Raw genomic sequence first — 24,086 nt, 5'->3', positions numbered from 1 at the left:
TTCATTAGACTTTTATTGCTTTCCCAACAAGATCCTTATTCTTGAACCACTTCAGCGTAATGCCCATGTGCCACAGAGCTGGCACTTACTGCTCTCTGTTTAGAAATGGCTGAGTTCAGGGCCTATGGGAGAGGCTGCCACAAAACATTTGCTGCCATGTGGATGAAACATAAGCAATAGCAGTAATAAGTGGCTGTTTGAAAAGAAAAGTTAACCCAATCTTCTGGTGTTCAACGTTCAGATCTCAAGCCTTTCACAGCAGAGTCCCCCCCCCCCCACACACCACCACCTAATTTAAGAAAAGGAGTATTTTTGTTGTTTAGTTGTACAGCCCCAGCAGGATGTTGTGCTCATTTTGTTGTTGTTTTGATGTGCCAAACGCCTTGACGAAGGGTTCAGAGCACATCAAAGAAGCGCCAAGAAGAAAATAAAATGTTAATATGCAAATTTTCAGGTATATGCTTACTTTTTCTTTAATGTGAGCACCCTCATCCATTTGAGTCTACGGTGCAGCTTTTAAACTAATAAACGAGTTCTTCTTTTTCTCCTCCATGTATCCTCTGACGGTGCTGGCAAATCACAACAACAGTTTAAGTAGATTAACTGATTTATTAAAACTCCTATAAACAACATCCCAATTTAATTGCATGCATTTTTTTCAAATGTCCATGCAGCAATAAAAACAATTCAGTGTGATTTAACATTACTATTTAGGAGTTAATAACTATATTGTCTGTTTATAGTGTGAAACGCAGACTGCACAAGGTGATGACTTATTTTATGCCTGTGAGCCTTTGAGCCCCTTTATGAACCATAAAATTCCAGTCATGCCTAGTCACCGTTGTCCAGCGCATATTTATTAGGCAATTTCACATGGCAAAGATATTCACTGGTGAGCAAGAGTATGAATCATAGCTGAACCTGTGCATAGCTCTCTGTTGAACTCCAATTGCATCACGGCATCCAAGCAGATACTGTGGATCAACATTCTCACTTTGGTCATGTTCAATTATTTTTAGATTTTCAATATGACTTTCTCAGTTTTCATTTATCTTGCTCAAGCATTTAGCAGTGTATTGAATGGTTTGGATGTTAATAATGTGGACAAGCACACAAATATAATTTATCTGTATGACACAAAAATTTAGAAGTATTGCAGGCATGAAATGTGTAACTGTAAAGACTTCCACTGTTGTTGTTCTCATCTAAGCCTTTTTCTGTGAGAAATGCAACTGTGTGTGTGGTGTTGTGTGTTCATGCATGCCTGCTCGTAGGTTTGTGTGCTCCCGCTTGTCACTTAGCAAATGACTAAGCGCGTCTAATCACAGCGCAGCCGCCCGCAGATATCTGAAGAGAGTTCATAATAACAGAGCAGGTAGAGAACAGCAGGCTAATCAAATCAAGGTGGCAGGGAGAGGCTAATTGGGAGAGTTTAAATTGCAAATTTTAAAGTGACAAGGTGATCACTCATCACTTTTTTAATTTTCCATTTTTACTTGTTGCCACAATCCTGTGAACTTGGAGCATTTCACTCACTTGGAGGGCAGCGAAACTATCTGAAAAATACAACACGGGCATATATGATCGAATATTTTGTTTACACATCCAGGCACAAAGTACCGTAACAGTAACTGTTACAATTTAATTGTACAGGGAAACGCGTCTCTTTACCCTGCATATGGCAGTTAACTTTGAAACTTGAAACCATCACTTTTTTCCTGTTTGATTCATTTCATGAGCTGGTATCTAATGCTTTTCTGTCCCATAACTGAACACTTCTTAACACTTCAAGCCGTGCAGCGATTGAATGCTGATTGGTTGATGAATAGGCTGAAATGGGGAAGGGAGAAATGTGGAGCCAGACAGTGGCTGCCATGGACACTGATGTTTCACTTCAGCTCTTTCTGTGTTATACCTTTGTTGTTCTCCACGGCTGACTGATGGACACACAATATAAGAAAAAGAGCATCCCCCAGACTGCTTTTGTACCATGTGTTGAACATTCCCACCCTATGGCAACAGATGCTCTTTGCAGGTAGACAGACAGAGATGAATCTTCCCCTGGCCTGTCAACAGACTGCCCATGCACTAACACCACTGAACTATAATTTCCCCATTACATGGCAAGATAAGGGAATGTTTATACTGATGCGACTAACTGGCTAATAAAACATAGATAACACTAAAGACTCATAGGAAAAGGTACAAAGGCAAGAAGTAAAAATGGGGGAAAAAGTAAAAATGGAAAGAAAATTCTGAAAAAAATCCCAAATCATGAGAATCATGTATTTGGGGTCATTTACGGAACAATAATGGACTAAGGCCCAAAAGAACGGTCGACAACTCCCCTGCAACCTCCAGTCAGACAGTTTTCAGGTAGCTGCTGGAGAATCTGTTGAATCGCAGGAACTGCAACACAAAACCTTTAATTGCTAGAGGATTGCCACAGTTGCCTGCAGCTTGCATGGAAGATGCCGAATCGTCTGCAAACAGCCACCATTTAGTATCGCCGCTGCACTGGAATTTGAAAGAAAATGCAATCCAAACTGGAAACGGCAACAAAAATAGAGAAGCTTGTCTTCAAAGTAAAAGTTGTGCTAACGCTAAAACAAGCACATCTCAAAAGGCACAACTTTTTTTTCAAGGCCAATACCCGTTGTTTCCTGTTTGCATCAGTTGCAGACAATTTCTATGTGTCTTCTTTGAAAACTACCAGTGACCTCAGCAATCTGCCTAAAACCAAAGTAATCAAAAAAAAAGGATTTTGGTGCCGCACCCTAACACAACTTTGGAACTAATTTCACATTAATTATTGCCTGCAGCCCCTCGCGACGATGGTTAGCGCAGGGGTCAACTACCAACCTCTAGGCTTGTGTGACTAGGACAATAGCCATCGAATTTACAGCTAGCAATCCAGCAATCACTTGCAACAGGTCGAGTAATACACATTTTTCACCTTTATCTGATGATTGTTGACAGGTCTTTAACCCTGTGTGACTGAGGGTTAAGATAAATTTACATAAGATTCGGTAAGATGATGCCTTGAAAAAGGAAAAGGCAACAGTGCTGAACTTATAATGCTGTTATTGACTTGACCTGTGACCAAATCACTCACCTTTCCATTCATTAGCTGAAGCTAGATGCTATATTTGAAAATGGTGGGCTTTGTTTTGTTACGGTTTCTCTTGGATGGATATGTCCAAAGTGCTATCCCGCTGAGTTTTGTTGTTGTGACATTCTGCACGCACTCTTAAGTTTTGCACTTGTTCTTTTATGTATTTTTCATTTTTTTATCTTGTAATTTTTGTTTCCCTATTATTCCTTTCTTATTTACTGTATAGCTTTTACTTCCAGCATTCTTTTACTTTTTACTCTTTTAATTTGAATTGCATTGTTTTGGTTTTTCTGAAGCATTTTGTTACCCTTGTTTTTGAAGAGGCAAACTGCTTTAAGGAGTAAAGCCTTCAAGCTAGTTCTCAAGCTGCACTGCGTCATACACACTAACATGCTTCATTTTCCTCACTTCACGTACCAAACACACTCTCCCAATTTGGCAGTGTATTTATGCTGCAAAGTTTTCCATCTCTCCCTCTGACATGTCAGTCCTGCTGCTCCCCTGCATGACTGCATACTGTTCCACCACACCGGCGTCCAGCTGTAGCCTCGGGTGGGATAATTACTCATTATTCCCCTCTTTTATATGTATGGGCAGTGATGAACTCAGAGCCTAGACACCAAACTCTAATAAATCAGTCTGACTGAAATAAATATGACAACGTTGTATAGTGCGGCACTGTTGCTGATATAATTGTTTTGCTAGGTTTTGTTGGCGTATGACACAAACCAGATCTGTTAAGTTAAAAGAAAAGTTGAACTGCAGTGCTTTTTCCCCTTGTTTTAGAAATTTATATCTTTACTTGTGACAGGAGGGTTTTTGTTTTTTGTTTTTTACGAGGGGATAAAGTGATCCCTGTTGTTTTCTTCTTGGTAATTATCAAAAGTAAAAGATAAGGGGAACTCGTGACAGCAGGTCTGGCCAGTATTAGCGATAGAATCTGGTTCTGACAGTGAAAAAGTGGCAGCAGTCCTTCAAGGAGCATTCCCTGTGCCGGCAGAAATAATAACATCCTGATTCCCCACTGAGTTCCTGTTTCTCTCACTTCTAATCCAGATTAATCCTCCTCAGTGTGCACTTAACTCCTGCACAGATTCAGTTTTCTTATTCTGTTATTTCTGGCATCAGGAGTGACTCTTTTACCACATCTAAGACAGAACATGAGAGGTTTTGTTTATTTTTAGTCGTAGTCTAAAATATATGACAGTTAATTCTTTGTTTGCCTGTGATTAAAGAGATTGAAGAGTAAAACACTGACTGAGCATTGGATTATTTTTAATTCCCACACAGTTTCACGAGACCTGCTGTGTGCCCGTGTATGTTCAAACATCAAAGCATCAGAGCCGGGGAAAAATGGAGTCAACTTTACAAGCAGATGCCCTTGAATGAGTCTGATCTGGACCAGTCTAAACTCCTTGTAAGGCCATTCACTTGTTTACTCCTATCTGGCAGAAAAGAGCCTGTTGGTTTTGTGAGTCTATTGAGGCATCAGTGTATTTGTCATGCTCTGGTTGTGTCGGACAGCAGGTGTCAGATGAACCCACTTGGCCTTGCTTCTTGTCAGCGTTTCCGAATTTCACTGGTTCATATGAATGTAAAGTGACTGCGACCAAATCTCTAGGTGCATATGTGAATATGTAAGCGTGTGTGTTGTGCTGGTAAACCATGTTTTAAACCACCTCGTCTGAAATTCCACAGTGTAATCGATCAAAGTACATGAACTGAGGTGTTACATTAACGCAGAATTAACACACACTGACTTATTTGTAAGTCAAAACATTTACCTAATATTTCTATCCTCTGTATTACTATTTATTTGACAGCTCTAAAAACACAACTCACCATTAAAGATAAACCCAGTAGACCAGACGCTGTCTGTGATATGTCAGTTCGTCCTGTTTCAGATGTTCATTTGGATGTGTTTGAAGCCAAACAACACAAAATCCCCTACCATAGCTTCATTTATCATCCATCTCCCATTTCCCAGTGAATTTGTTCTGTCATTTTTTTATTTATTTCATCAGTATTTTGTGTTATGCTAATCTGCTATCTGTATTTGTATTGAAAATGTGCATTAGGTTAGATGACTCCCCACTGCAGCCAAATCTATTTATGGGTAGAGATAAAGTAACCTGAACCTGAATTTGCCAGAGTAATCATTTTTCCTGCTCCCACCATTCAAAGATATATGGAACTTCTAAACACACTGCGTTGCATAGAAAGTGTGTTTTTCGTGAGGGCCATACATTTTTGGACAATGACATACTGTTATTAGTGTAGTGTAGTTTTACTTCCGTACATAATCACACTGGATTTTAAATCAACCCATCCATATGTGATTGAAGTGCAGACTTTCATCTTTAATTCAAGAGGTGTAACAAAAATATTGTAATAACTGTTTCGGAATTGCAGACATTTCTAACGCAGTCCCTCATTTTCAAAGGCTTAAAATTGGACAATTGACAAGCAGTTTCACAGCCAGCTGAGGCCTGTTCTCTTATCAGCCTATGACAAATTAAACACAAAAAAGATCTGGAGCTGTTGAACTTGCATTTAGTTGCTGTTCACTGAAACTCAAATGTGAGGTCCAAATGACATGTTGCTGCAAGTGAAGGAGGCTATCATTCAAACTAATAACAATAATGAGAATAATAATAAAAAATAAACTTTTTAGAGAGATGGCAAAAACTTTAGAAGAGGCCAAATCAATAATATAGTATGAATATACTAAGAAGAATGAATGCACTCGCCAGCTCAACAACACCAAAAGGCCTGAAATATTATATAAGACAACTATAGGGAATGATCACATAACTATTTTGGGGAGGTAGGTGCATCACTTTCAAAGTCAACAATCAAGAGTTGTCTTCATGAATGTAAATACAGAGGGTTTATAGCAAGGTGCAAACTACTGAGTACACGATTATGTTCAGGTAGAAAACATCTGAAACGAATCTTGGAAAAAAAAATCTGAATGATTGGAAGAGAAAACTGGCAAAGGACAGAGAGAGTTAATGATCCAAAGCATTATGTGTCAGACATGATTGAGGCAATGTTAAAGCATAAGTCTGTATGGCTGCTAGTCGAAATGGGTCATTAGTGTTGAGTGACGTTGTGAGTGGTGATAGTAGCGGGATAAAGTGTACAATTTATATTGTAATAAATAGTAAAGTCTACAGGGCTATACTACCTGCTTAGGCTCCCTGCAAAAACTGACCGGAAAGTGTTTCACAGTGCAAATGGGAGCTGAACCGAAGCACACTGCAAAAGCAAGAGTTTCTCAAGAAAGGGGATATTTTCCAATGATGATGTCATTTGTTTGATTTCAACTCAAGAGAGCCTGTTTTTCATCTACTGCAGTCAAACCTGAATGCAGAAAGATCTACTAACCAGCAGCTACTGAAGGTGGCTGCAGTGAAGGCCTAGCAGAGCATCTCAAGGGAGGAAACATTTGCTGATGTCAATGGGTTGTAGACTTCAAGCAGACAATTGTTTATCCAGTTTTTTTTAAAAACAGTCCTTATGATAAAAACCTATTTTTCCAATTAATTTTGAAGCTCATAAATTGGGTATTGAGTATAAAAATGGCTGTAACCGCCAAATAATTAATGTTCATGAATGTTTATACTTATTTTGTGTGTGTAAAGAGGCAATCACAAAAAGTGTCCTTGTTCAGTAACTTTTAGACCCACCTGTATTCATTTTTCCATCTCAAACAGCTACACGCAGTGGCTACTTTTGGTTTTAAGTATATTTCCCTGAATGTTCTTAGCACTGCTTTTTTTTTTTACTTTATTTTTTGTTTGTTTTATGTTGTCTGTGTAAGTCAGGCTTTCCAGGTTTTCATGTAAGCTACTGATGCAAAACATCTGATTGTTGTCTCTTGTTTGTCCTTTTCTCCATGTTTGTACATACATATTTTCTGTTTATTTGTGGATTTTTGGCTTTATTATTTGTTTGCCTGGGTTTTGTCAGGCACTTTTTGATTTGCACTTCTTTTTTTGCACTTGTGATACTTTTTAAAACTTTGGGTCCTGTTACACTTTCAACACTGCTAAAAATATAATAGAATGTCATGTATCTGTAAGCCTTTGAGACAATGTTTTCACATTGTGAAGTGAACAGCAAAAATTTGCATTTAAACAACGTTTGAAGTGACATCAAAGAACACAGTATCCCATTTCACTGGAAAAATGTCATCTTAACTTGTATTTTGATTCTATATTTGTAATTTCATTAATATTCCATAAGAGATTTGATGTTCAGCCAATGATTAAACACAAATCAGAAAAATGCACCAGTGAGGGAAAAAACACTAATCTGTAGCCAGAAGCATAAACAAGTAATATACATACAAAACCATCAAGAAATATTAAAGAAACATTGTTAGTATTAGAACAAATATTAGCTATTGTGTAGGCGTACCAGAGTGGAGATTGTGTATGAAAGATATTTATGATGCAGATGGCAATTCATAAGCACGGGTGATATCATTTGATAACTGTGCAGTTTATTGTTTATCTGGGCTCTGTGCTGCCATAATTCTTTGTCGGTTATACAGCGGTCTTGTCCTGTGGGCAAATTGTTTAATCCCTAATTAATCCCACAGATATTCATGCTGTAATAGGGATTACCATATTGTTTTGTTAAGGAAACAATGACAAAAGCCTTTTCTATGCCATAATGAGACATAGTACAACCTCCTGTCGCTTTTTGGCAGAAATTACAAAGGACTGCATATGAAAGGACTACAGCGACACAAAGCTTAAACGTGTACGCACACATTCCCCGCACTGAGACACGATTATGAAAAAAAGAGAGTGTGAGAAAGAGAGAGAGCTCTTCAGTGTGGAAGTGAATATATTCAGAAAGGTGTTAATATTTGGATAGAAGGTTGAGCTCAACTGTGAATAAATACACCTGCAGCCATTATTGTGCTAATGCACTGTGAAGCTGCTTCAGCCCAATGTAGTGACACCTGTTTTGTTAATTCGTGGCAGCCAGGCAAGCAGATCGAGCCAAAATAATGAAGCAGCACAGCCCATTGAACGCAGTCTCTCTTATCCCCCTCCAGCTGGGACGGGATAGTCCCGACTACAGAGGTACAAAAATATTAAATATTTCAAATGAATAGGAAGTGGTTACTTGCAGGATTTGAACATGAATGAATCATCTCCACATTCACAAGGAGACATTATCATAAAGAATCTGAGCAACCACTTCTATTTCTAGGAAGACGAGCCTCATTTAGAGTGTTTTAGTAAACACACGGTGGCATGGTGGTTAGCATCGTTGCCTGAGTTCAATTCCACCATCAGGCCGGGGTCTTTTCTGTGTGGCTCCTTCGGCTTCCTCCCACCGTCCAAAGACATGCAGCTTGTGGGGATAGGTTAATTGAATAATCCAAACTGCCACTAGGTGTGAATGTGCGAGTGAATGTGAGTGTGAATGGTTGTCTGTCCCTGTGTGTTGGCCCTGCGACAGACTGGCGACCTGTCCAGGGCGTACCCTGCCTCTCGCCCTATGACAGCTGGGATAGGCTCCAGCGCTCCCCGCGACCCTGAAAAGGATAAGCAGAAGCGAATGGATGGATGGATGGATAGTAAACACCTTTGACAGGGTTGCTTTAAGAGAATAGTACCAGTGGATTACTGGACTGCACATTTTAAGCTCTGATAATTTCCTAATTTGACACAATTGGTTTCTGTCTATATGTCAGAATCCTTGGATTCAGCTCCCCAGGAGCCTTAAGGTTCCTTGAGAGCTCTAAAATTTAACACGTCAAAGAATTATGACAAACTTTTAATCAATCAATAGTTAAATGATCCATTTTTCCCAAGTTCTGGCAGCAAGGTTTACTAGTATAAAACTGTTGTTTTACAGTGCAGCTACAATTTCTAACTGTAACAAAAGTGAAGGCTTTCCTGTGTATGTGCTCTACAGTAATTCTGTACACTTAACTAGAAATATTATGTAACATTGCACAGATTTATCGCTCCAAAGTAAACCTTACTAGAACCAGGTTGCCTTTTGCCTGCAGTACAGCCTTATTTTTTATGACACAGTTTCAACAAGGAAACGTTCCTGAGAGATGTTGATCCATGTTGACATGATAGTGTCATACAGCTGCATTATTTGTATCATTTATCAGCTGGACATCTGTGATGTCTCTGTTGTACTGAGATCTTGTGGCTTGTGGGAGCTATTTTAGTGCAGTGAACCCGTGAGTCATGTTCAAGAAACCAGTTTGATATGATTTCAGCTTTGTGACATGGTGTTATCCTGCTGTAAGCAGCCATCAGAAGATGTAGACTGTGGCCATAAAGGGATGGACATGGTCATCAACAATACTCTGGCAGGCTGGGGCATTTAAACCATGCTCAGTTGATATTAAGGGGTCCAAAGTGTGCCAAGAAAATACCTCATACCATTACGCTATGACCACCAACCTGAACCATGTTGTCTCAACCACATTCTGACCCAACCATTGAAAATTCAAGAAAATCAGAAATCAAGAATCACCAAGCCAGAGATGCTTTTACACTCGTATGTTGTTTAATTTTGATGAGCCTGTGTGAACTGTATCCTCAGTTTCCTGTTCTTAGCTAACAGGAATGGCACCTATTGTGGTCTTCTGCTGTTGTAATCCATTGACTTCAGTGTTTGACATGTTGTGCATTCAGACATACTTTCTGTGTGGCTAGTCTCCCCCGATCTCTGGCATCAACAAGGCAATTTCACCCAGGAAACTGCCGCTCACTGTCTTCTCACTTTCAGACTCATCTACTCTAAGTATCCATACTAGAAGGCGGCACCATGAGGGTTTGTGTTGCTATAGACAAAGCGAGAGGCTAGGGCTGTGTGGATCTGGGCCATTATAGTATGTTGGACGAGGTGTAATGGTACTTGAGTTTATCTGAGGAGCTCCAGGATGGCAGAAACCAAAGCAGCACAGGCTGCAGCACCAAGTGGCAGGTTATGATTAATGAATGTGATTTTTTTTTTTTTTTTGCTAGGTACACTCAACATGTATCCCCAAGTCCATTAGAAAACTTAGATGGATAAACAAAAGCCAGACATACACAAAGGAAAAAGACAACCCACACTTTATATGGATGATATGAAAGTAAGACTTTCTTCCCATGTTGCAATCAGTCCTTTCTTCACTTTATTTGTTCTCTTTGCCATCATCACAAAACAGCAACTTCTTTCATTGTCTCTTAAACTGATCTTTAAAAATATAGATTTTGTACTTTTACTAATTTGCTTCTCTCACACTGAGGGAAACTGCATTGGCCTGAATATACAGCGAGCTGAGCTTATCCTAGCCAGCACAGTTTGTATTTGATATTGGCATTGATGGGTACAATTATTTTAGTTTTTCCTGGTTTGGGTTTCTTTCAGCAGTTGTCAATTCCTGTGCAGACAACTATTTTCCAACTTTTATCAGTCAAATATTCCAAGATGGACACTGTATGTGGTTTGACAAAAGCATCATGAGTCGAATGGGACCACCAACAATGTGTGACACTGAAGATGCTGAGATGTCATAAAAATGTTCGATTTAATATATCGTAGTCTCACTTCATGACATCAGAAAGTCTTTTTGCATGTAGCTGATGTTATGTTTGTCATTAATTTCATTAAATAGTCTGAATATGCTACAACTAGAAATAGAAACAGGCTTGACAATCCCTCAGATTCCTGGATCTTATACCTGTCGGCAGGTATGGTCTGTTGATAGCATGATATTATCCACTCACACGACTTTCTTGTTTATCCTTGCTTGTCTTTTGCACCACACCCTATTATTTTCTTCTTCTCTCTCTTCTCCCCCGTCTCTTCTCTCTGTCTCTCCGGGCCCTCTGACCACCACCAGTGGTGGTCAGAGGGCCCGGTGGCGCCTGTGTCCGGCAGCCTCGCCTCTGTCAGTGCGCCCCAGGGCAGCTGTGGCTACAATGTAGCTTGCTATCGCCAGTGTGTGAATGTGTGTGTGAATGGGTGGATGACTGAATGTAGTGTAAAGCGCTTTGGGGTCCTATGGACTAGAAAAGCGCTATACAAATGCAGGCCATGCAGGCCATCTCTCTCTCACTTCCCTCTAGGCTATCTGTGTCTTTACTGTGCGGTTTAGTTTCAGTGTTGGCTGAGAATAATACTTGAGCAAAGTGAGAAGTAGGCCAGACAATGTCTCAGCTCCACTTGGAAAAGAGCCAAGGGACACTTAGCAGCTCAGTGCGTGTGGACTTATTGGGGTTAAAACCAGTGTGTGAAGCACCCCATGGCTATTGGGGCATGTGATGGACAGTACAGTCCATAACAGAAACCCAGTATAGGCACACATTAGCCAACACACTAGCTCTTGTTATATAAGAACAACAGCTAGTGCCTTTTCCATTTTTTTTTTCGAGTCATCATTTTATTCTGTGGTCCAAGGCCTGCTAAGGTAAGAGGGAACAGAAGTAAACACATTCTTTAAGAGAAATCAAGACCTTTTGTTTTGTAATGTGAATTACAGTAAGTAGATAAGCAGCATGAAGATCAGATGCATTAATTACCCTGTACTCACACATTACAGAAATATGAGGATTTTGTTTGTTTGTTTGATATCAAATTGGAACAGCATTATAAAATGGTATCACAAAGCTATGGCATTTTATTAGTTCTGTTGTTGCGCTTTCCACAATAATTTCTTTGCTATTATTGCCATCCAGGCATAATAATTACACATTTTACAGCTAATACACAGGCTAACCTTAAAAGATATGGACAAGAGAAGTCTCGGTCTGATTAACTCTGCTGATTTAGAAGAGATAACAATAATTAGTGAGCCATGATGTGTCTCTTCTGCTTTCCACTTTCAATAGCAAAACATATTGATACTTCTGCCTGTTGTATAACTGCTTTCAAACTTAATTTTCATTCTCCCTTTCCATAGGGTTGGACATTTAAAGTAAAGTGCTTGCCATAGAGCTCTTCAGCTGCACCTGGTGCAGTGTTTCTCCCCGGACGTTGTTGTCTAGAGGACCCTGCTGTGGGAGCTGGCAGCTGAAGCACCAGCATAAGTTTTATTAGCTGCCTGTTGATTGTTGTTGGCATTTTCAGTGCTGCCCTTAAATTTTCTTTGGCTGTGAAACCAAAACGTGTTAAGAGTGTTTTCACTCAAAGCTGCAAGCTCACATTGCATTGGTTTCAATAAGGGACAGTACTTGTGTTTTCTAATTAAGCAGCACTTACCTTGAACAAGTAGAGCCAAGTGAGGCTGTGCAACAGTGGGCATCTTGTAAAGCATATTCTTCTGTTAAACAAGAAAGTAAAGTAAATTGCTTCGAAGGCTGTGGATGCTTGCATGTGAAAACAGACCATGTGAGATCTCACGATCTCATGGTTTGCACACTAGTTAAAATTCTAGCCTAATCTCAGACAAGGAGAGAGCAGATACCCATGGGTGCAAGGACAATTTGTAAATGTGTTGGAGCAATAGGTTAGCTTAAAACTACTAAATGAAAGGTTAGGTTCATTCACACATCTATGAATGAACCCATGTCCCGAAGCTTTAATTTTTGCAAAAACACTCGTGGCATGATGCTACTTTTACACATACTCCCTGCTGCTTCAAAACAAGAATATCCTCTTTAGAAAACAAGCAGGGAGCAGTGCAATTAAATCCCCCCAAGGGAAACCTTTTAGAAATAAAGACCGCCCAGGGTGCATGAAAAGAAAACGGAATCAAAGCAGGTAGAGGTTGAAGAGGTCCTCGTGTTGTGTGGTGTTAGTTCAGCAAGCATTACACACACACGCAGGTAGGAACAGAGGATTACTGGAGTTGACTCCTTTCTTTATTTTTCTTTTTTCTTCTTCAAAACCACAACCAGAACAACATACTCACTAGCGCCCTCTAGCGCTTCTGGTAAATGCATCTACAGAACAAATGCAATAGTATGTGTGGACACAACATCTCCCCCTTTGGACAAGGATTTCTTATGTGAACCTGACTTCATCATTCTGATGTATGTCACCTAATACACGTTTAACATATTTCACATTACTCAGTAACATTCACTTTCCCATGACAAAGTCTTGGGTCCAGCAAGGTGGGTTCCTCATCCTGGTGGGCCTAAGCCTACTATCAGACTCAGAGTTAGATGCTAGATCAGTTCCTGGTTTATGACAGTCCATTGTTGTGTCAGAATCAGTACCTGCGTTCAGCTCTGACAGAGCCGATAAGTGTGAGGCGTTCCAGGTCTGTCCATCATCCAGCAAATAAGTGTTTGGTCCTTTCCTTGTCATGACAGTCCTTGGTTTGGAAAACTTTAACTCGCCTTTCTTTACCTTCCACGGCTTCCTAACCCGTACCTTGTCACCAGGCTGAAAGTTGGATGGTTTGGCGTGTCTGCAAGCATCAGTGTATTCTTTCATTTTCATTTGCTTATTCTTAACTCTTTCGCACATGGTATGCCTCTCTGTCTGAGGAACAGGCATATCCATTACCTGTAACTTTGTTCTCATTCGTCGTCCATGGAGCAGTTCTGAAGGGGAAACTCCAGTTGTTGAATGAGGGGTTGCTCTGTAGTCCATCAGGTAAGTTCTCAGGAACGATTTCCAGGGTTGTCCTTGAATCGAGGCAGTCTGTAGGCAGTCTTTAACGCATCTATTGAATCTCTCAACTTCCCCATTAGCTCTTGGGTAATACGCTGAGGATCTCAGGTGTTGGATTCCCCTGCTTTTCAGGAAGTCAGTGAACTCAGCAGAGAGAAATTGAGAGCCATTGTCACTTATCAGTGTCTTTGGATTCCCTTCACGAGAGAAAACTACAGAAAGGAATTGAATGATAGTAGCCGCATCAGCTCGGGGAGCAAAAGCTACCTCAGGCCACTTGCTAAAGTAGTCTACCAATGTGATGGCAAATCTACAGTCAGAAGGGGCTATTTCAAAAGGGCCTATGATGTCCACAGACACCTTTTCCCAAGCAGCAGCTGGTAAAGGAATGGGTTGGAGTGGAGCATCATGGGTGACAGTGGACTTGTCATTCTGTCTGCACGTTGCACAATTCTTTATCAGTGTCTCTACAGTATATGACAATCCATTTTGGGCCACCAGTACATTTCCCTCAGGCGTTGTTTGGTACGGACGATGCCTTGGTGAGTTTCATGAGCTATATCAGTGAGTTTTTTCTGCAACGACTCAGGCAATAGCAATCGATGTGTACCTCTGATGATGCACTCGTTCAAGAGCGCGAGTTCATGGCGGATTGGGAAGTACGGCTGTAAGTCAGGATCCAGTGACGTCTTCCTAGCAGGCCAGCCTTTCTGTATCTGCACACGGAGCTTTGCGAACACTGGACAGTCTTTGCACCCTGACTTGAAGTCATCCTCAGACACAGCACTCAGATCAGTGAGGATGGCTGCAACTGACTCCACATCCTCTGCACATGCCATGTCTGTCTCGGAAAGTGGGAGCCTAGAAAGACAATCAGCAACATGGTTCAGTGACCCAGTTCTATATTCCACTTCATAATCAAACTCCAACAGGCGAGCTGACCATCTGGCTATGCGTAGACCAGCTCTGTTATTGCCCTTAGTAGTCAGCAGTGTTGTCAGTGCTTGGTGATCTGTTCGTAGGAGGAATTTTCTGCCCCAGAGCCATGTGCGCCATTTTTCAGCAGCCCAGACGCAAGCTAGAGCTTCCTTCTCAACGATTGAGTATTTCCTCTCTGCATCAGACAAGCTGCGAGATGCAAATGCAACAGTATGTTCTGCATCATTACCGTCAAGTTGAGTCAAAACAGCACCTACACCGTAGTCTGAGGCATCTGTTGAAACTATGGTTGGCTTACTGGGGTCGAACATCACCAGGGCAGGGCTGTGCACGATTAACCGCTTGACTTGATCAAACGCTGCTTGAGCTGCGTCGTTCCAGTGGAATGAACAGTCCTTACGGAGAAGAGCTCTCATAGGTTCAACAACAGTCGCGTAATTTGGCACAAACTTGCTGTACCAAGCACTCAAGCCAAGAAATGAGCGCAGGGTTGCAGGATCAGTAGGGGGCGGAGCATGCAGGATGGCAGTGACATGAGAGTCATCTGGCAGCAGACCTTCTGGACCGATCTTTTGACCCAAAAAGCTCAGAGTAGTTTGACGGAGTTGACATTTGTCAACATTGAGTTTCAGTCCTGCATTGTTGATTCTGTGTAACACAGCACGCAAGTTGGCCTCATGTTCAGCTTCTGACGTTCCGTATATGATGACATCATCAAGGTAGCATTGCACCCCTTTCTGGCCGCGTAGGATTTGTGTCATCATCTTTTGGAAGGCTGCAGGTGCTGAACTCAACCCATAGGGAACTCTGCAGTACTGGTACAGTCCTTCATGTGTAATGAAAGCAGTGAGCCCTCTACTCTCTTCATGTAGTTTTAGCTGATGGTAGGCGGATTTAAGATCCAGGGTGGAGAACATGACAGCCCCACGCAGCTCAGACAGTATGTCCTCTATCAGTGGCAAGGGATGACTGTCAGCGACCACCGCTTTGTTAGGTTCTCTCAAATCAACGCACATGCGTATGCCACCAGTCTTCCTTCTAGTGACTACAATCGGGGAGACCCATTCAGATGCATCAATTTTCTCTATGATGCCATGTTCCTCAAGGTTCTTGAGTTCTGCGGAAACAGCATCACGGACTGACAGGGGTAAGCGTCGAAGTTTCTGCTGTATTGGCTTCACTTCAGGTCGCACCTTCACTTTATGTACAAAGTCCTTTGCACATCCGAATGCAACTGGAGACTCACATTCCTGTTTACATTGAGTGGGCAGAGCCGAGGTTTGCTGGAGTGCAGCACAGACCTTGGGACTGTCAAGGACTAATTGTCCCCCTTTTATGTGTAGCTGGAGGGCAGTCACCAAGTCCATTCCCAGTATGGGTGTTCCTGTTCTCACAATGTAGAGATCTGTGGAGGCACTCTTGCCATTGTAAGTAATGTCAGCTCTAAGACACCCTAATACATCCAGTTTCTCTTTTGAATATGTAATAAGCTGAACAGCTGGATTACTTAACTTAACTGAGCCAAAATTTGTGCTGTAAACATGTTCAGGCAGTATGGAAACACCAGACCCTGTGTCTACTAGTAGCTTAACAGTGCATGCCTGCGCAGTATTTGGTACAGTGACAGCAACAGTGCACATCAATTTAGCCGGGTCACCACTGACACAATTGTCAACAGTTAAAACACACATTTCAGGAACAGTCACTTCATTAACAAGCTTATGAGAAGATTTACACACTCTCGAAAAATGTCCGATTTTCCCACACGTATTACATTTGCAGTCTTTTGCGAGGCAGGATTTATCATTGGCTTTGTGATCAGCTGAACCACAACGGTAGCACGTCGGAGCTGTATCCGTTTTTTTAGCTGCTTTGTATTTTGGCTTGCGCATCTTCTTTTGTACTTGAACAGCGGCAACAGGCTTCGTTTCACCGACAGCAATGGCCTTTGCATCAGCTATTGCAGCCTCTGTACGCCTAGCAATTTCCAAAGCTCGATCGAGCGTCAAATCCTCCTCCATTAGCAGTCTTTCACGTATACGAGCATTATTTGTCTTCTCTACAAGTTGATCCCGCAACATTTCATTCTCCATAGCCCCGAACTTACATTGTTTCACGAGCTCACGCAGTGCTGCAACGTAGTGATCTGTAGACTCACCGACAGCTTGGGCTCGTTGCCTGAAACGGTATCTCTCGGCGACAACATTGACTTTAGGATGAAAGTACGTTTCCAAAGCCTTTACGGATCCCTCGTAATCATCCGTAGCGAGTGGTAAGGCACTGTAGATTCGTTGTCCCTCCGTTCCCAAGCAGTGAATGAGCAGGGCCCTCTTCCTCTCCGTAGCAAAGTCATTACCCCCGATCGCCAGCAAGTAGTTATCGAACAACTTTTTCCACGCAGCAAATGGAATTTTCGGTTCGCCCGGGCAATCCAGGAACACAGCCGGGGGTTGCAAAGAGAGCAGAGCCATAACTTAATCACCACTACTCTCGTCGCCACTTGTTGTGTGGTGTTAGTTCAGCAAGCATTACACACACACGCAGGTAGGAACAGAGGATTACCGGAGTTGACTCCTTTCTTTATTTTTCTTTTTTCTTCTTCAAAACCACAACCAGAACAACATACTCACTAGCGCCCTCTAGCGCTTCTGGTAAATGCATCTACAGAACAAATGCAATAGTATGTGTGGACACAACACCTCGCTAACAGAAGAAGCAGCAAAACATTTGTCAAAATACAGAGTGAATACGAGTGAGGGTAATACTGTAATGAGGCTGAAGCCCGGAAGTGATATGTCATGGCTGTGACACTGAGTTTTGGTCTCGCAGTCATACAATGTTGTTTTAAATGCAACTTAGAGGATATGAAAAAGCATCTGCATCATTTTCCATCTCATTACTTTATATGGTAACTTAAGGGTAAAGTTTAAGTCATTTACTTGAATTTAGGCCAAAAAATAAATGTTCATATATAAACTGTATAAAGTATTTAGAAGCATGTGTGACTCAAAAACATCAGTGTTTGAAAAAGTCATAAAGGAGACGCGTGTCACCAAAGAAATGAAACATAACATTACTAAAGCCAAACACATTTACTTAAAGGCAACCAAAACCTCGGCAAGTCAAAAGCTTACATGAGTCTTTTGTCAAACTAGCTGTTCAAGAAACTTGTAGAAAATGTGTATACGTGGAGAGTATTAGGTGTGAAAGTAGGATTATTAAATAAGGCTGTTATTCATAAAAACAGATATCATGTTAGGTAAGATGAAGTTTGGAGCTTGGGTGTCAATTTGGTTGCAAATGAATTTAGATGAAGTGGATCAGGATGGTGTAGCCTGCTGATCTCAAACTTTTTAGTCCACAGTTTGAGATGATGTAATGCCAGAGGAGGTTAGGAGTTCTGCAGTTCGAGTCTGTCCCGTATTCAGTAAGTGAAAATAAAATAAATAATAAAAGGTGAATCAAATGGACCATTACGGCAAGGCTGGGATGGTCAATTTGGTAAAGTAAATCCGTTGGGCATCTTTCTTTGCCTTTAGACAACAATTCTGATGGCAAAAGAGCCAAACGGGACAGGCAAAAAAAAAAAAAAAAAAAAAAAAAAAAAAAAAAAAAAGGAGTTCTGCAGTTACCAATTCAGCATCGTAGTGGTAACATTTACGCTACAATTTTACGACATCTGCCACATCACGATTAAGTTGCTGCGGTTCCTAAATGCTTCTGCTTTACAATAATACAGATTAGAGTTGATGTCGTAGGACATCTAGGAGGAAAAAGTTTCATAATATCACTCTTTGCAATGTCGCGTCCCATTATACAGGGAGTGCAGAATTATTAGGCAAATGAGTATTTTGTCCACATCATCCTCTTCATGCATGTTGTCTTACTCCAAGCTGTATAGGCTCGAAAGCCTACTACCAATTAAGCATATTAAGTGATGTGCATCACTGTAATGAGAAGGGGTGTGGTCTAATGACATCAACACCCTATATCAGGTGTGCATAATTATTAGGCAACGTCCTTTCCTTTGGCAAAATGGGTCAAAAGAAGGACTTGACAGGCTCAGAAAAGTCAAAAATAGTGAGATATCTTGCAGAGGGATGCAGCAGCCTCAAAATTGCAAAGCTTCTGAAGCGTGATCATCGAACAATCAAGCGTTTCATTCAAAATAGTCAACAGGGTCGCAAGAAGCGTGTGGAAAAACCAAGGAGCAAAATAACTGCCCATGAACTGAGAAACGTCAAGCGTGCAGCTGCCAAGATGCCACTTGCCACCAGTTTGGCCATATTTCAGAGCTGCAACATCACTGGAGTGCCCAAAAGCACAAGGTGTGCAATACTCAGAGACATGGCCAAGGTAAGAAAGGCTGAAAGACGACCACCACTGAACAAGACACACAAGCTGAAACGTCAAGACTGGGCCAAGAAATATCTCAAGACTGGTTTTTCTAAGGTTTTATGGACTGATGAAATGAGAGTGAGTCTTGATGGGCCAGATGGATGGGCCCGTGGCTGGATTGGTAAAGGGCAGAGAGCTCCAGTCCGACTCAGACGCCAGCAAGGTGGAGGTGGAGTACTGGTTTGGGTTGGTATCATCAAAGATAAGCTTGTGGGGCCTTTTCGGGTTGAGGATGGAGTCAAGCTCAACTCCCAGTCCTACTGCCAGTTTCTGGAAGACACCTTCTTCAAGCAGTGGTACAGGAAGAAGTCTGCATCCTTCAAGAAAAACATGATTTTCATGCAGGACAATGCTCCATCACACGCGTCCAAGTACTCCACAGCGTGGCTGGCAAGAAAGGGTATAAAAGAAGAAAAACTAATGACATGGCCTCCTTGTTCACTTGATCTGGACCCCATTGAGAACCTGTGGTCCATCATCAAATGTGAGATTTACAATCATAAAATACAAAGAATTAATTTGTACTGTAAGTGAGGTTTTTAAAAGAAGACTATCCACTGTAGTTTGATCTGTGCTTCTGTGCATGTTGGTTTGTTTTTCCCTTTTTTGTTCAAACTAACAAACGAACACAAGTGTGTTACCATGAATTTCACTTTAAGCTGATCTGTCTGGAATGTGAAAAAGCCTGACGGATCAGTTTGGCATTAAACTGTTGTTTTTAATCTGACTAGATTGTGCTTCACTCAAAAAAATAATTCATTGGATGAACGTAATTTTATCTTGCCACTTATATTCCATCTAAACAAATCATGTTACATTAATCCATCTTGATTGTGTTGTGTCAACATGATATATGTGTGTAGGTTTAACATAATATTAACATTAACATTCAATTAATTTGACTTTTGTTCAATCAACATGTTTGCACAATGTTAGTCTAATTAAATTTATTTAAATCCATCTTATATTGTTTAAACACTTTGGCACATCAAAAATCAGTCTTGTTACATCAACTAGTAAAATATTTGTTTGTGACACCAATGATAATCTTGTTGAATGAATGAAATGTAACTTGTGTCTGTAGTACATGTTGTATTCATATTAAGTAATGTTCAACCAAAAAAAAAATCAATGGATTTACAGCAACTTCCAATCCACCCATCTTCTTAGCTTTATCTGGGCTGCGGAAGTGATAGGGCAAGAGGGACAGGGTACATCCTGGACAGGTCGCCAGTCAATCATACAGAGACAAACAATCATTTGCACTTTAACACCTTTGGGCAATTTAGAATAACCAGTTACCCTTACAACTGCATGACTGTGGAGGAAACCAGAGTACGCAGAGAGAACCCACTGCAAACTTCGCCACATTGTGGATTTGAACCCAGGATCTTCTTGCTCTGAGGCAACAGCACGAACCACCATGGCATTAATCTGTCAATACAGACTTAACAAAAGTAGGAAAGCTATGCTTGATGATGCTTTATGTTGTTGTTCTTGACAAGTTAAACCTTAAGAAATAGTAACAGCATACACGTGGTGTGGTTGTCCGCCTCTTGTAACGCCACTGATTTTCCTGTGGTTTGACATCTAATGTGATCTTGTGAATTTCGTGAGTCGACCCCCAAAATCAAATTGGGTGGTTGTTACATGCATAAGATCCAAACTTGTAATTTGAACTAAATAATTCCATGTTTCTATGGTGAACGTAATTAAATCATGTAGCATCTGCATGAAATTCAGCAACTTAATTTGTTCTTGTTGAGATGACATCATACAATCTAGTAAGAGTGGTTAGTTGCCTGGATCCAGCCACTCTTACTAGATTGTATGATGTCATCTCAACAAGAACAAATTAAGTTGCTGAATTTCATGCAGATGCTACATGATTTAATCACGTTCACCATAGAAACATGGAATTATTTAGTTCAAATTACAAGTTTGGATCTTATGCATGTAACAACCACCCAATTTCATTTTTTTGAGTGTTGTTCGGCTAAAGGGAAATATGGCTTTCTCTATGTAATCTATCTGCTGTATTTGCTAATATCTTCAAATTTGATTAATTCCTACAAACTTAGCTTCACTCTGAGAGATCAGCTGACCTCTTTCCTACCTTTCAGCATTTCCTTCAGGGGAATCCACATCAACAACAGAGGAAGCGCAGGAAAATTTCACTAACATTACTGTTAGCTCATGTGCTTCTAATCATTTTGATCTGAGAAAAACATGCACGACACTGCATGACTGACAGTTTTCATTACAGTTAGCTGTAGTCTGTAAAAGCTGACTGCCTAGCTGTACATTTGTCTTCTCTCCAAAATAATTTAATGTGCAATTTTGTTTACATGCTGAACTGTGACCACACACATTTGGTGTATGAGCTGCCATGCTCACATCTACACGTGCCTCCATCACTCAGTGGCAGAAAGTTGCAATATGTTTAATGGCTTTCATTGGTTCCCCTTTGCCGACTTGTTTTGCTGACCTTCTAGCAGGAGCACAAGTTGTGATGAAATAGTGAGCTGTACCTGTGAGCTTTTTATGACTGACAGCAAGACAAAGCAGTGTTTAGGGATGCCTATAATAGAGGTGACACAATGGGAGATTAAAAAAAAACCCATCCCTGTCTGCATGTGTTTGGAATTTAATAGAAACCTTTCAATCTTTCACATCTTCTCTACATTTCAATTAGCTGGACTTGTGCTTGACAATATACATATTAAAAAAGCATTAAAATCTAGTTTTCCTCTTCGAGACGCGTCATTAGATAAGATGTCTGCTGGCTTTACATCTGCGATTATTTAAACTGTCCATTTGTGGCAAGTGCTCCAATCTAAGCTGTCACATGTGAATGTGGGCTTCTATTGTTAAAAGTGACAGTGTGGAAAATGGCTACTTTTAGAGCAGTGACACTTTGAAATGATGTTTTTCTTTTAAAATTGCATTAGAAAAACAGCATCCTTTGAAATCCACTAATACAAATACAGAAACTCACTGACTAAAAACAAACTCTTATTAAACTGACAACAAATGGGAAAGATTGAAGTGCCAGTGGAAAACTTACAAAAATAACCCAAATATCACGCTGTCTTCTATGCCTACATATGCCACTGGTTATTTTAAGATATCACCATGTGTTAAAAAACAGACCTTGCCATGAATATTCAGTTGGTTTGTAATGCAGTTCTGGCTCTGACCCTGTGTTTAAGTTTATTTAAGAAACTCTCAGCTCGTTAATTATTTTGCAAATGTTTTCATTCACTTGTAAAAAGTCATTTAATCAGCACTCAAAGTTGCTGATGAATAAATCCATATTTTTATAAAACCTGTCCAGCTCAGTCCTGTTTTTAAACAACGCCTTGTAAAAGAAATGGCTCAGCAGAAAGGAACAGAAGAGACACTAATCTTATGACAAATTTCTAGTTTTACTCAAGATGGAGAAAAACTTAAGGCTTTGTAAAAGCTTGTGAGCAAGGATAAGGACTACCAAAATCCTTCGCACACACACTAAACTGTCTGAATAAGGAAAGATTAAACCTGAATACAGTTTGCTGTGCTTCTCCTCTCCCCCTTCTCCTCTATCTCTTCCTGTCAATATCCTCGTGCCTCTTCGAGCTGCCACACATCAGATTCCTGCTTCACTCTGCATCGTGTCCTATCTGTATGCTGTGTATTTCCGAGAGTGTCCTCACAGTTACCTTTCCATCTGTAGGTGGAGTAAAAGTAAGATTTTCTGCAAGAGTAAGAGAGGTCTTGGACAAGGCAATCCAGTGTGTGTAAAAATGCAGTAAAAATATAATCTGAATCTAAATATCAATGAAGTACAAATAAAATACTAACCTAAAGTAAACTGAAATGAAATAAAAGTATAAAATAAAACTATTGCAAACAATAAAATATACACTTAAAGTATATTTTACAACAAATACTAAGATGACAGCTTGGACTGTTAAAGTTTATAGTTTTCATAAAATCCGACAGGTTTTAGCTTTCACTTATGTTATGTAACGGAGTGTGAGTGCTATCTAACATCTGGGTGACTGATTCAGGTCTGTGCTGTCTCATGTTGGCTCTGACACAGCCTCTGGTGACTCAAAAGGAGGTTAGGGTTAATATAGCACAAGCATGTCAGACATATGTGGGGCCCAGAACAACTGATTTGTAGACTCGTGGTAAGATATAAAAATTAATTATCCAAGCGACTGGTGGTTAGAAGACTTGGTATTGTATGATTGTGTTTCCTAGTTTTAGTTAGGACCCCTAAAGGTCCATGGAGTAAGTAAAATGTTATTTATACAGAACCTTTAAAGATAAATATTGCAGAGTGCTTCACAACAAAAATACTACAACATCAAAACGCACGCGCGCGCACACACACACACACACACACACACACACACACACACACACACACACACACACACACACACACACAGACCCAAAGTAGAGTTAAAAAGAAGAGTTTTAGCTGCATTTTAAATGAGATCAGAGTCCACAGATCTGGGGGAGAGTTCCAGACTTTGGGGGCCACTGGTGCAAAAGCTCTCTCTTTAGTTCTTATTTTGCAGTTAAAAATGATAATCAGATGAAGGAGTTGCTGATTAGATATAGCTGATAAAATGAACTCTAAATAGAGCAAACTAAGTAAACTGTTGTCTAAATTTGAGACAACACCAAGATCGCTGGATTGATTGTTTGTCTCTCTATCTGTGCTCCAACGATATCTCTGCTTAGCAGGATTTTGCAGCACCTACTCATTGATTTGTTGAATGCAGTGCCACTGAGATTCAGCAGGAAGCATAAAAAGATTGAACAAGATGGGTCCTTAATGGCCCTGTGGAACCCCACAGGCTATAGCCATCTGTGCAGTGGCACAGTTTCCACTGCAGATAAAGGACTTTCTCTTCAATTAATATATAATTTGGTCCTTAGAGCTTTGCCTGAGTTGCTTTTAAGGTGAATCATTTAGTATCTTTATGAGTGCAGTGTCACTGCAGTTATTAAAGCATTTGTTCATCAATAAAAAGTTTCG

The 24,086-nt window shown here is 40.6% G+C and overlaps 1 protein-coding gene across 2 annotated transcripts in view; it reads left to right on the top strand.

Annotated features, from left to right (window-relative positions):
- The window catches only part of LOC101479141 (regulator of G-protein signaling 6), a 102,515-nt gene that overhangs the window by 16,036 nt on the left and 62,393 nt on the right, over positions 1-24,086 (top strand). The gene's annotated exons all lie outside the window — the stretch shown is intronic.

This window comes from Maylandia zebra, linkage group LG15 (assembly GCF_041146795.1).
Source record: "Maylandia zebra isolate NMK-2024a linkage group LG15, Mzebra_GT3a, whole genome shotgun sequence".
Lineage (NCBI taxonomy): Eukaryota > Metazoa > Chordata > Actinopteri > Cichliformes > Cichlidae > Maylandia > Maylandia zebra.
The sequence above is the reverse complement of the archived record's forward strand: the minus strand, read 5'-3'. Positions and strand labels throughout refer to the sequence as shown.